The 13,346-nt window shown below is 40.6% G+C and overlaps 1 pseudogene; it reads right to left on the bottom strand.

Moving 5' to 3' along the window:
- Window positions 1-254: 254 nt before the first annotated feature.
- Window positions 255-8,689, bottom strand: LOC100687769 (annotated as a pseudogene).
- Between the last annotated feature and the right edge of the window lie 4,657 nt (window positions 8,690-13,346).

Raw genomic sequence — 13,346 nt, 5'->3', positions numbered from 1 at the left:
ATGCTGTCTTATCTTTTTTAAAGATCTTATTTATTTATTCAGGAGAGACAGAGAGAGAGGGAGAGGCAGAGACACAGGCAGAGGGAGAAGCAGGATCCATGCAAGGAGCCTAATGTGGGACTTGATCCTGGGACTCAGGGATCACGCCCTGGGCCGAAGGCAAGTGCTAAACTGCTGAACCACCCAGGGATCCCCACTGTCTTATCTTTAATTAAATACCAAGACTCTTCCATTCATGTCACCTAGAAATTATTTCACCCACTGCTGTGTTTGGCCACCAGTCTCTTGTCTCTCTCTTTTCAGCAATGGTGAGGTGGATAGCTTTTCCTTGGGGAGGAGAAATCCATGTTTTGTTGCCTTTGCCAATAACAAAAATATTGGAGAGGTGGGTGGTAAAGCTGTTTACCACACTGACATCTTTCACATGAACCACATCAAAAGACCCAGGGTGTCTCTCCTTATTGGTGGTCACACCAATTCTTCCCAGGTTAGCACCTGCAGTCACATATGCAGGTTACTAGTGTCAAACTTGATGAAGTTAATAATCTTGCCAGTCTCCAAATCAATCTGAATGGTGTTGTTCACCTTGATGAGGGACACAGGGTAGTGGATGGTGTGAGAATCATGGGTCACCAGATGAGGGATTCCTTTTGTTCTCACAAAGATCTTTCTCAAATTGCACAACCTGTACTTGGCCGTCTTTGGTGTCATAGATTAGACAGAAATTCTCTACAGTCTTGTCAGTGCTGACAACTCTGTAAACCAGTAGGGTAGGTTATATCAGTTTGGACCTTGCCATCAATCTTAATGAACCGCTGTCTGCAGATCTCCATTTCATCTTCTGTTAGGGCAGACTTAAATCTGTTCCTTAGGAAAATGATGAGAGGGAGACATTCTCTCAGCTTGTGAGGACTGGCAGATGGGCAAGGAGCAAACACAGTGGTCAGTTTATCCAGCGCCCAGTGCTATGCAGCTACTACTCACTACAGATGCTTCCTGGGACCAAAGCCAAAGCTTCCTGGGATTTCTGGGTGGTTCAGTGGTTTAGCACCCACCTTCGGCCCAGGGCATGATCCTGGAGACCCGGGATCGAGTCCCACATCGGGCTCCCTGCATGGAGCCTGCCTTTCCCCCTGCCTGTGTCTCTGCCTCTCTCTCTCTCTCTCTCTGTGTCTCTCATGAATAAATAAATAAAATCTTTTTTAAAAAGCCATGACTGTACTAACCATGAAAAGAAGACTGCTGGCTGGGGGGGCTGGCTGGCTCAGTTGAGGGAGTGTGTGACTCTTGATCTCAGGATTGTGAGTTTGAGCCCCATATCAGATGTAAGAGATTACTTAAAAATAAAATCTTAAAAAAGAAAAGAAGACAGCCTTCTTCCAATGTGCTGATAAAATAGCTAGGTTATACAACTTTAAAAAATCTTTTATTTATTTCAAAGAGAGAGAGAGAGAGCACAAACCTGAGCGAGGGCAGGGACAGAAGGAGAAGCAGACTCCCCACAGAGCAGAGAGTCTGACACAGGGCTCCATCCCAGGACCCTAGGACCATGACTTGAGCGGAAGGCAGATGCCTAACTGAATGAACCACCCAGGCGCCCTGATTATACAATTTTTATAGATGGATGGATGTTTAAATTTTTTTCTATGCTTCATCCTTCATCCCAGTGGTTCTCAACCTTGACTTTGGATTGGAAAGTATTGCAAGTTTTATTTATTTTTTATTTTTAAAAAATATTTAATTTATTTATTCATGAGAGACACAGAGAGGGAGGCAGAGATGTAGGCAGAGGGAGAAGCAGGCTCCATGCAGGGAGCCTGATGTGGGGCTTGACCCCAGGACTCCAGGATCATGACCTGAGCCGAAGGCAGACGCTCAACCACTGAGCCAACCAGGCACCCCCACATCTCTACTTTTAAGGAGCAGGGCTCAGATGGGTGATTCCTCAGTTTCCAGTGACACTGCTTGCGTCACTCAGAGGTAATCAGCTGGAGGTCAGGCTGCTCTGGAGAGCCTAAGACAGCTTCCCTCACGTGTTTGGCTCCTGCAGGATGGTTGGAAGGTCAGCATCATCTTGGTCTGTCAACCAGGGCACTTACAGGTGACCTCTCCAGTGATGGTCTCGAGGTATTAGGACTAGGAGAACCTTCTTTTTCTTCTCCTCCTTTTTCTTCTTCTTTTCTTTTTTAATATATGGTCTAGTTTGCCATTTTTCTCTTGTGGTAAAATATACATAACACACAATTTATCACTTCAGTCATTTTAAAGTTGCAGTTCAGTGGCATGAAGTCAGTTCTCAATGTCGATGATGATCTATCTACTTCCAAAAGGTTTTCATTGCCCCAAGCAGAAACCCTGTACCCATTAAGTAATAACTTCCCATTTCCCTCCTTCTCAGCCTGTGGTAACCTCTAATCTACTTCCTGTCTCTATGAATCTGACTATTCTAGATATAGCATATTCGTGTCTGGCTTAGTTCATTTAGCAAAATGTCCTCAAGGTTCCTCTATGTTTTAACATGTATCAGAATCTCATTCCTTTTTAGGGCTGATTACTATTCCATAGGATACACACCACATTTTGCTTATGTGTTCATCTGTTGACAAACACGTGGGTTGTTTCTACCTCTTGGCTATTGGGAATAATGCTGCTGTGAATAAGAGGATACAAGTATCTTTTCCAGTCCCTGCTTTCAGTTCCTTTGGGTATATGCCATGGAGTCGAATTACTGGATGGTCTGGTCGTTCTTTATTTAGCCTTTTGAGGAGTCACCAAACTGTTTTCTTTAGCAACTGCACCAATTTTACACTCCTATCAGCCCTGCATGACTGTTCCAATTTCTATACATCTTCACCAACATGTTTTGTTTTTCTGTTTTTTAAAAATAATAATCATCCTAATGGGTGTGAAATGGTCTCTTATTATGGCTTTTTCTTTAGAAGATTTATTTATTTATTCATGAGAGACAGAGTGAGGCAGAGACATAGGCAGAGGGAGAAGCAGACTCCTTGCGGGAGCCCGATGTGGGACTCGATCCAGGGACCCCGGGATCATGCCCTAGGCTGAAGGCAGACACTCAATCTCTGAGCCACCCAAGTGCTCCTTATTATGGTTTTGATACGTACTTTTCTAATGACTGGTGATATTGAGCATCTTTTGATACTTATTGGACATTTGTATGTTTTACGTGGAGAAATGTTTATTCAAGTCCTTTGCTATTTTTAAATTAGGGTTATTTTGTTGTTGTTCAGTTGTATATTTAGACTTCTTACCTAACAGCTCATGGTGTTCAGAGAAAGAATTCCAAGAGATCCAGGCAGAAGCTGAAAGGCTCCTTCTGCTTAGCTTCATAAGTCCCATGACCTCACTTCTGTTGCATTTTATAGGTCATGCAGGTTACTGAGGTTAGCCCAGACTCTGGAAGGGGTAGCAAAAAATTTGTGGCCATCTTTAATCTACCAGAGTATGATATTAAAATTAACTAAAACATGGGGCTCCTCGATGGCTCAGTTGGTTGAGCATCTGACTTGATTTCTGCTCAGGTCCTGATTTCAGGTTTGTGAGATGGAGCCCAGTAGGGCTCTGTGCTCAGCAGGGAGTCAGCTAGAGACTGTCTCTCTCCTTTCCCTCTGCCCACCAACCCCTGCTTGCATGAGTGCTCACCCCCAAAATAAATAAATAAATCTTAAAAAAAATAAGAAAAATGAAATTAACTAAAACAACCCAATTGTTTAAATAACAGTAATAATAATAATGGCTGATGTTGGATTCAACAGCTTTTCTCCTGAGGTCTTTTTTTTTTTTTTTTTAAAGATTTTATTTATTTATTCAAGAGAGACACACAGAGAGAGGCAGAGACACAGACATAGGGAGAAGCAGGCTCCCTGTAGGGAGCCAGATGTGGGACTCGATCTTGGGACCTTGGGATTACGACCTGAGCCAAAGGCAAATTCTCAATCACTGAGCCACCCAGATACCCCTTCTCCTGAGGTCTTGAAGGTCTTTCCCCCATAAAAGCCTTCACCATGCCAGAGCACCTGGATGGCCCAGTCAGATTAGTGTCCCACTCTTGGTCTCAGCTCAGGTCTGGATCTCAGGGTCATGAGTTTAAGCCCATGAGTACCCAATGTTGGGCTCCACGCTGGGCATGGAGTTTACTTAAAGTTAAAAAAAAAAAAGAAAAAAGAAAAAAAGCTTTTACTATGTTATCATCCTATATTTTAGAGATCTTTATGACATAGAGATGAGCACAGTTACTTTTCTTTTAAAATCTATTTAGCTTATCTGCTTTATAATGACAGGGTGAGGCAGGAAGTCTGGGTTTCACGCTCAGCTCTGCCACTAACTGGCTGACTGTCCTCTCTTGGAGGATGAGCTATGGTCCTCTAACTTCTCTTCTAGCTTGAACACAGTATTGTTTTAGGAAGGAAGATGAATTGACCATGAATTGGGATGTAGAAAATGTCTAAGTACAGAACAATTTGTTGCCTAGAAATATTCCCATGTGTCATTTATTCACTGGGACAGAGAAATGACTTCAGCTTAATGGCAATTATTATAATAAGATTAAAAATAGCATCAGTAAACACACTCACAGTCACGATGGGAACGGAGGCAAGGCTGAAGCAATGTCTGGGAACATTGTGGTAGAGGGTGAGAAGATAAGAAATGGAGCAGTTTCCAGATCAGCCAGGTGCAAGGGAACAAGGAATGCATTTTTTTGGGGGGGGGGGGGGTTCAGTATCTTAGTCTAAGAGTGGTATATAGGAACAAGATCTGCAAACGGTGGATAATTCATACAACAAAACATGCACCAAAAGGGTGGTGGTAGGATAAGGAGAGAGGGCACTGAACATTTGTAGTGTGAGTCTTTCATATGCCAAGCAAAGGACTAGCTGTTTTCATACTGAGCTTATTTGACTTTCATGGGCAACCATAAGAGTAAGCATTATTTTCCCTTGTCTCTTGTTTTGGAAATGAGGAAAGTGATATGCAACATTCTGCACGTGGTCCCACAGCTAGAGGCCTGGGAGATACCAAAGCTCGTTTTTCCTACAACAAAAAAACTACCTTTCCTTTGGAAAGGACTCTTATTAGACATTATTCCTCTCAACCTTAAAACATAATCACTGTCGGTTTTAGTGATCTGAGAAGGTCCTCTTTGCAAATGAAGAGAATATATCCTTTCAAGCCTGGTTTGGAGGATCACCCACCAGCTGTTTCTACTTGCAAAATTTTCCATCTCGATCTGATTATTTTCAGATAGAGAAAAATGACCCTTAATGGAAGAGATAATGTTAGTGATTTAAGTAAATTAATTCTTTAAAAAGTATGTGAGTTACAAATGTATCTTAAGGACGTCTGCACTGAGTCTTGAGCAGATGAAAGTTTCCTGTTTCTTCCCTATCTGGCCAGGACCCCTGCTTTGTTTTATTTTTATTTTTATTTTTATTTTTATTTTTATTTTTATTTTTATTTTTTTTATTTCCCCCCCCTACTTTGTATTACAGCAGAATTGCAGGCCCAAGAGCTAAGAAGCTAAGAGCTTCTCTTAGCTCTCCCCTTGGGCAGCTTTTGTTTCTACCCTTTCCACAGCAGAAGCAATGGGTCTTTGCCTGGATCCCAAATGGGAGGCTTTGGTACACTTCTCCTGCCCCTGAGCTGCTCAAAGCTTTTGCTTTCTTTGAGAGATGGTTTTGGGGAAATGGGCTGTGTTTCATACCTCTCCCCCAGTAGCAACTAATCGTTACCTGCGTGCCCGAGCCCCCAAAGGGGACTCACTCTCATCCTTTGCTCTTCCTCTAATGTTTCTTGTGATCATCTGGTGGAGAACAATTCAGGAATAAGTGCAATGTTCCTTGTAGAAGTCTCTGATTACCATTTTTTCCTAAACCGATACAATAGCCTACATTCAGCCTTTAAGAATTTGTTAAACATTTAGCTGTTTTGGGGGTGTCTGGGTGGCTCAAGTCAATTAAGCGTCTGCCTTCAGCTCAGTTCATGATCCCAGGGTCCTGAGATCAAGGCCCATATTGGACTCTACTTGGCGGGAGCCTGCTTCTTCCTCTCCCTCTGCCTGCTGCTCTCCCTGCTTTTGTGCTCTCTGTCAAAAAAAAAAAAAAAAAAAAAAGTTTAGCTGTTTTCTTCTTACCTATGTTAATGGTAAGAAGAAATGCTTGCATGCTGTGACAAAAGTAACAATTCATGTGTTCCCTTTATTCTTGGAGGGGCTTGTCACTCTTTGGAATTTTTATCATTTAGTTGCCTTGTGTACTCACATCTCTAATGGATTCAAGAAAAATTATGATTTTGTAGATTATCTGGCTTGTTCTTAGGATGGGAACAATGTTCTCTTAAAGCTTTCTAGATCCTAAGCAGGAGTGGTTATAGGCATACCTCAGAGATATTGTGGATTCAGTTCCAGACCACTGCCATAGAGGGAACAGTGCAATAGAGTCAAATGAATTTTTTGGTTTCCCAGTGTATATAAAAGTTATCTTTACACTATAATGTAGTCTATTAAGTATGTAATAGCATATGTCTAAAAAATAATATACATACCTTAATACAAATTTTAATTTATTTATTTAATTATGATAGTCACACACAGAGAGAGAGAGAGAGAGAGAGGCAGAAACATAGGCAGAGGGAGAAGCAGGCTCCATGCACCGGGAGCCCGACGTGGGATTCGATCCCAAGGTCTCCAGGATCGCGCCGCGGGCCAAAGGCAGGCGCTAAACCGCTGCGCCACCCAGGGATCCCTAATACAAATTTTTAAAAAGATTTTATTTATTTATTTATTTGAGAGAGAGAGAGAGAGAGCACCTCACTCATGAGAAGGGGGGGTGTGGAGGCACAGAGGGGGAAGGAGGGTGAGGGAGAAGAAGACTCCCCGCTGAGTGTGGGGCCTTACTTAGGGCTCCATCTCACGGCCCTGAGATCATGACCTGAGCTGAAGTGAAGAGTCAGATCCTTTTTTTTTTTTTTTTAATTTTTATTTATTTAAGAGTCACACAGAGAGAGAGAGAGAGGCAGAGACACAGGCAGAGGGAGAGGCAGGCTCCATGCACCGGGAGCCCCACGTGGGATTCGATCCCCGGTCTCCAGGATCACGCCCCGGGGCAAAGGAGGCGCTAAACCGCTGCGCCACCCAGGGATCCCAAGAGTCAGATCCTTAATGGACTGAGCTACCCAGGTGCTCTGACAGTATTTTTAGCAATGAGATATTTTTGATTGGGACACCACGCCATCTCCCCCACCCCTACCTGCCACGCGTGTGCGCTCTCTCCCCCTCTCTCTCTCTCTAAAAAAAAAGCACCCCCCCCCCCCAAAAAAAAAAAACCTTAAAAAATACTGTCATCTGAACTCTCAGTGACTTGTAATCTTTTTGCAGGTGGGGAAGTCTTGTCTCAATGTTGATGGCTGCTGACTGATCAGGGTGGTGGCTGCTGAAGGTTGGGGTGGCCGTGACAATATCTTCAAATAAGACAATGACGTTTACTCCATCGATCGACACTACCTTTCACGAATGATATCTCTGTAGCATGTGATGCTGTTTGATTGCATTTTGCCTCCAGTAGAATTTCTTTCAAAATTTGAGTCAATCCTCTCAAACTCTGCTGCTGCTTTATCAACTAGGTTTTTGTAATATTCTAAATTCTTTTTTGTCATTTCAAATCTTCAGAGCATCTTTACCAGTAGGTTCCATCTCAAGAAACCACTTTCTTTGCTCATCTATAAGAAACAGTTCCTCATCTATTCAAGTTTTATCAGGAGATTGTAGCAATTCAATCATATCTTCAGGCTTCACTTTTTCTTTTTGAGATTTTAAGTGATCTCTACACCCAATGTGGGATTCGAACTTACAACCCTGAGATCAAGAGTCACATGCTCTACTGACTAAGCCAGTCAGGTGCTCCCAGACTCCACTTCTGATTCGAGTTTTCTTGTTATTTCTACCACATGTGCAGTTACTTCCTCCACAGAAGTCTTGAACCCTTCAAAGTCATTCATGAGGATGGAATTACATCTTCCAAACTCCTGTTAATATTGATATTTTGACCTCTTCCCATGAATCACGAATGTTCTTAATGGCGTCTAGAATGATGAATCCTTTCCAGAAGGTTTTCAATTTACTTTGCCCAGATTCATCAGAGGAATCACTATCTACGGCAGCTGTAACCTATGAAATGTATTTCTTAAATAATAAGACTTGAAAGTCAAAATTACCCTTTGATCCATGGGCGGCAGAATGGATGCTGTGTTAGCAGGCATGAAAACATTAATCTCGTTGTGAATCTCCATCGGAGCTCTTGGCTGATCAGGTGCATTGCCGATGTGCAGTCATATTTTGAAAGGAATCTTTTTTCTGAGTAGTAAGTCTCAACAGTGGGCTTAAAATAATCAGTAAACCATATTGTAAACAGATATGCTGTCATCCACAGGCTTTGTTGGTGTATTAGAATACTCTCATAGAGTAGATTGATTCTTAATTCTTAAAGGCCCTAGGATTTTTTGATTAGTCAATGACAATTGGCTTCAACTTAAAATTACCAGCTGCTTTAGCCCTTAACAAGAGAATCAGCCTGTCCTTTGAAGCTTTGAAGCCAAGTGTTGACTTCTCATAGGCTATGAAAGTCATAGATGGCGTCTTCTTCCAACCTAAAGCTGTTTCATCTGTAGTGAACATCTGTTATTTAGTGTAGCCATCTTCATTAATGATCTTAACTAGATCTTCTGGAGAACTTGCTGGAACTTCTACATCAGCACTTGCTGCTTCACCTTGCATTTTTATGCTGTGGGGATGACTTCTTTTCTTAAACTTCATGAACCAACCTCTGCTTGCTTCCAACTTTTCTTCTGCAGCCTCCTCACCTCTGTCAGCCTTCAGAGAATTGAATAAATTTAGCACCTTGCTCTGGATTAGGTTTTGACTTGTGGCTGATTTGATTGTCTATCCAGACCACTATAACTTTCTTCATATCAGCAATAAGGCTGTTTCACTTTATCATTCATGTGTTCACTGGAGCACTTTTATTTTCCTTCAAAAACTTTTCCTTTGCATTCAAAGCTTGGATAACTGGCCCAAGAGGCTCTCTGCCTATCTCAGTTTTTGGACATGTCTTCCTCTGTAGGCTTAATCATTTCTAGCTTTTGATTCAAAGTGAGAGATGTGTGACTCTTCTTTTCACTCACTTAGAGGCCACTGTCGGGTTATTAATTGGCCTAATTTCAATATTGCTGTGTCCAGGAAATAGGAAGACCTGAGGAGAGGGAGAGAGAGTTGGGAATGGTCGGTTGGTGGAGCAGTAACACAAAAAACATTTATTGATTCGGTTTGTTTTCTATGGGTGCAGTTCGTGGCAACCCAAAGCAATTGCAGTAGTAACATCAAGGATTCCCGATCACAGGTCACCATAATAAATATATAATAATAATGAAAAAGTTTAAAATATTGTGAGAGCTATCAAAATGTAACACAGAGAATTGAAGTGAGCAAATGCTGTTGGGAAAATGACCCTGATAGACTTGGGCAACCCAGGGTGGCCACTAACCTTCAATTTATAAAAAATACATTATCTGTAAGTGCAATAAAGCAAAGCATAATAAGATGAGGTATACCTCTTTTTAAAAAGCTCTTTATCTTATGGAAATTTTCAGACATTCAAAAGTAATTTGTCTTCTAGTATGAGTTTTTAAATTTGATATGGGGTCCCAGAAGATTCAATGGGTCAAAGGTTATGCATATTTTACATTTTGATAAATAGTGTCAAATTGTCATTCAAAAAATCTGTATCAATTATATCCCCACCAAATACTGTATGAATGGTACCAAAAATCTTAGCCAAACTTGAAAATTTGAGACACTTACTTAAAAGAAAATGAAAAGACTATTAAGTTTCCAGTTTGATCCGCTAAAAGACATTCTTACTGCGAAACTCTATTTGCCAGTTCTAAAGAGAATTTCATTGAAGGAAGTAAACATTGGTCTTTAGTTCTTTCAGTCAAGTATTTACAGCTGAGGCTGTTTGCTATTTCAATGCAATTCACCAAAATTTAGTGCTTAACCACATGAACAACACTTCTGGTTTCTATTAGCTCCCTATCCTTGTACGTCAGTGACTTTAGTAGTGGCTCTGATGATTTATGTTATAAGCAAAGAATGTACTTAACTCTGGGCATTAAAGGAAATGTGGCTAAATCACATTCTATAGCTTCTAGTTAAGCAAAACTAAAAAATAAAAGAAAATAAAGAAATCAAACAAATTTGCTTAAATTCTCATACTTCTGATTATTTCAAACTTTATCAAATTATCATTTTATCATTTTTTCATTCAATAAATATTTATATTTAGTTTCTGCATGGTATTCTATGTACTAAGAGGATTAAAAAATTAGATATGGTTCCTTTTTCTAAGAATTTGCATACATATAAAAATAGGAATCTCTCCTTCTCTTTATGCATGCATCCATCCATTCGGCCACTTATTCTTTCAACAAAAATTTATCTTTAGTGTCTACTGTGTTGTAGCAATGCATTTGGAACTCAAAGTTAGTAAAAGATGGTCCTTATCTTCAAGTAAGGACAACCTAGTGGGGGAAATAGATAATCCTATGAGGGGATGAGAGAAAGCTTTCCAAGAAAAGTGGCATTACAAATGTCTGAAGGATATGTAAGGTTTCAAGAGATGGTGTAAGAGGAAGTTCATTCCAGGTCAAGGAAGTATGAAATATGCTGGGCAAAGGCATGCAGATGCAAAAGTGCATTGGAGAACAGGTTGGAGGGGGAGGTTGAGTGATACAGCAGATATTGAAGTTGAAACTGGAAAAAAATTGGCTAGGATCAGTAAGGAGAAAGGGTATCATTATGGGTAGAAATGGTTAGAGACTTAGTGGAGAAGGAGAATGTACTTAAACACAGTTTTGAAGAATGGGTAGGATTTGATAGGCGGATCATAGGTGTGAAAAGCGTTAGAGACCAAGAACAGTATAAGCGTAGATTCGTGCCCTAGAGGACAAAGGAATGGCTCTGTGTTGGCAATAAGAAGTATCTAATATTGTATCGCATTCTTTCTGGCATTAGGGTTTTCATGTAGGCTATTTTCTCTGCTGAGAATCCTCTTTGCCTGTTACAGAATGCTTTTGATAGCCATTAACAAAAAACCCAAATTGGATAGACCTGGGGTTGGTTTAGCCCTTAATTTATAATCCTGCCAGGGCTTCATTTCACTGTGATTATCCTGGTTCTTCCCTCTCTTGTATATTGGTTTTATTTTCAAGCTGGCTTTTGTCCTGGTAAAGAGATGACTGCTGCTAGCAGAACAGCTTTCCATAATCTCCCAAACTAGAGTCTTCTTCTTCTAGCTCAGGGTACCCTGCAATTTTCCTTCATAACACTTATCATCTTTAAATTATACACTTATTTGTGTGATTATTTGCTAAAGGCCTGGCTCTTCTACTGAAGTTTATGAAGCTATGTGAGAGCAGGGACCATGAATTTTTCTCTGCGCAGATCCCTAGCTAGCACCTAATAGACACTCTGTAAAAATGTGTGGAATGAATGAATAGATTAATCTCAACTCCTATTCAGTAAGGAGAAATCTTACATTTAACAGTTTTCAAAATTGCCATTGTGCCAGGGGAGAGGGAACATAAAAGTGACTACTAACTAAGCTCAGAGCTGTGTTACGGTATGATCCAAAACTGATAAGCACCCTGTACCACAGATAGGGTACTCCAGGAATTACATGGATTAAAAGACTAACTGTTTCTGTAAACAACTCTATCAAATGCTAGTTTTAGCATTTGTAAAAATATTCATTCTCACTTTTTTATATTATCAAGGTATATCTCACAGCAAATTTTAAATACATTTACACAGACCAGGACTATCTTGCTTTTCTGAATAATTTTCTGCATCAGAAATACACATCATGGGACCAAAGCTATAAATAATATTTTTTTATGGGTTAAAGAATTGATTATAAGTTAGTACAACTGCTGTCATTCAAAATACACATTCTAAAAACAAAAACAAAAACAAAAAACAAAATACACATTCTGATTCCTGGCTGTTTTGAAATTTATTTTCATATTAATTTTGGTATAGTTTTTATTTCTTTTTTAAAAAGATTTTTATTTATTTATTCATAAGAGACAAGAGAGAGAGGCAGAGACACAGGCAGAGGGAGAAGCAGGCTCCATGCAGGGAGCCCGACATGGGACTCTATTCCCGAGGCTCCAGGATCACACCCTGGGCTGAAGGCGGCGCTAAACCACCCCGGCTGCCTGGTATAGTTTTTAATTAGAAGGATTTAAGAAAAAACAAGTTTAATACTTTGAAATATTCATGTTATGAAATGTGGGTTTACTCTATCTCATCAAACCTTGTAATTCTGGTTGAAGATGCTTAGAAAATTCACCTATAGAGCATTAACTAAGTTTGGTCAAAATATTTGGGCAGTCTTTTTTTTTTTTTTTTTAAACACTTTATTTATTCATGAGAGACACACAGAGAGAGGCAGAGACATAGGCAGAGGGAGAAGCAGGCTCCCTGTGGGGAATCTGATGTGGGACTTGATCCCAGGACCCTGGGATCACGACGTGAGCCAAAGGCAGACACTCAATCACTGAGCCATCCAGGTGGCCCTGCGTAGTCTTAATATATTTCTTTCTATGCTTTCAGTGGGAAAAAAGTCTCATTGTTGGATTGATCCTGCAGTGTTTTAGTGACCACACTACCTGTTTATTGATTTTATCACCTGTTTAAAGAAAGATTTATTTACTTACTTGAGAGAGACAGAGAGAGAGAGAAGAGGAGCAGGAAAGGAGCAGAGGGGGAGGGAGAGTCAGGAGGGGAAAGAATCTCAAGCAGACTCCTCCTTGAGCATGGAGCCCAAAGTGGGGCTCAATCGCATGACCCTGAGATCATGACCTGAGCAGAAACTGAGAGATGCCCAACTGAACCACTCAGGTGCCTTTATCACTTAAAAAAAAAAAAAAGATTTTATTATTTTATTTTATTAGATTTTATTTATTCATGAGAGACCCAGAGAGAGAGAGAGAGGCAGAGACACAGGCAGAGGGAGAAGCAGGCTCTATGCAGGGAGCCCAATTTGGGACTTGATCCCAGGACTCCAGGATCACACTCCAGGCCGAAGGCAGGTGCTAAGCCACTGAGCCACCTAGGTGTCCCTAAAAAAATGATTTTATTTTTAAGTACTCTCTGCACCCAATGTGGGACTTGAACTTTCAACCCCAAGATCAAAAGTTGCATGCTCTACTGACTGAGCCAGCCAGGTGCCCCTGATTTTATTACTTTTTAACATAAACATTTTTGCATTCCT

This window comes from Canis lupus, chromosome 36 (assembly GCF_011100685.1).
Source record: "Canis lupus familiaris isolate Mischka breed German Shepherd chromosome 36, alternate assembly UU_Cfam_GSD_1.0, whole genome shotgun sequence".
Classification (NCBI taxonomy): Eukaryota; Metazoa; Chordata; class Mammalia; order Carnivora; family Canidae; genus Canis; species Canis lupus.
Note: the sequence above shows the minus strand (reverse complement) of the source record. Positions and strands in the feature narration are given on the sequence as shown.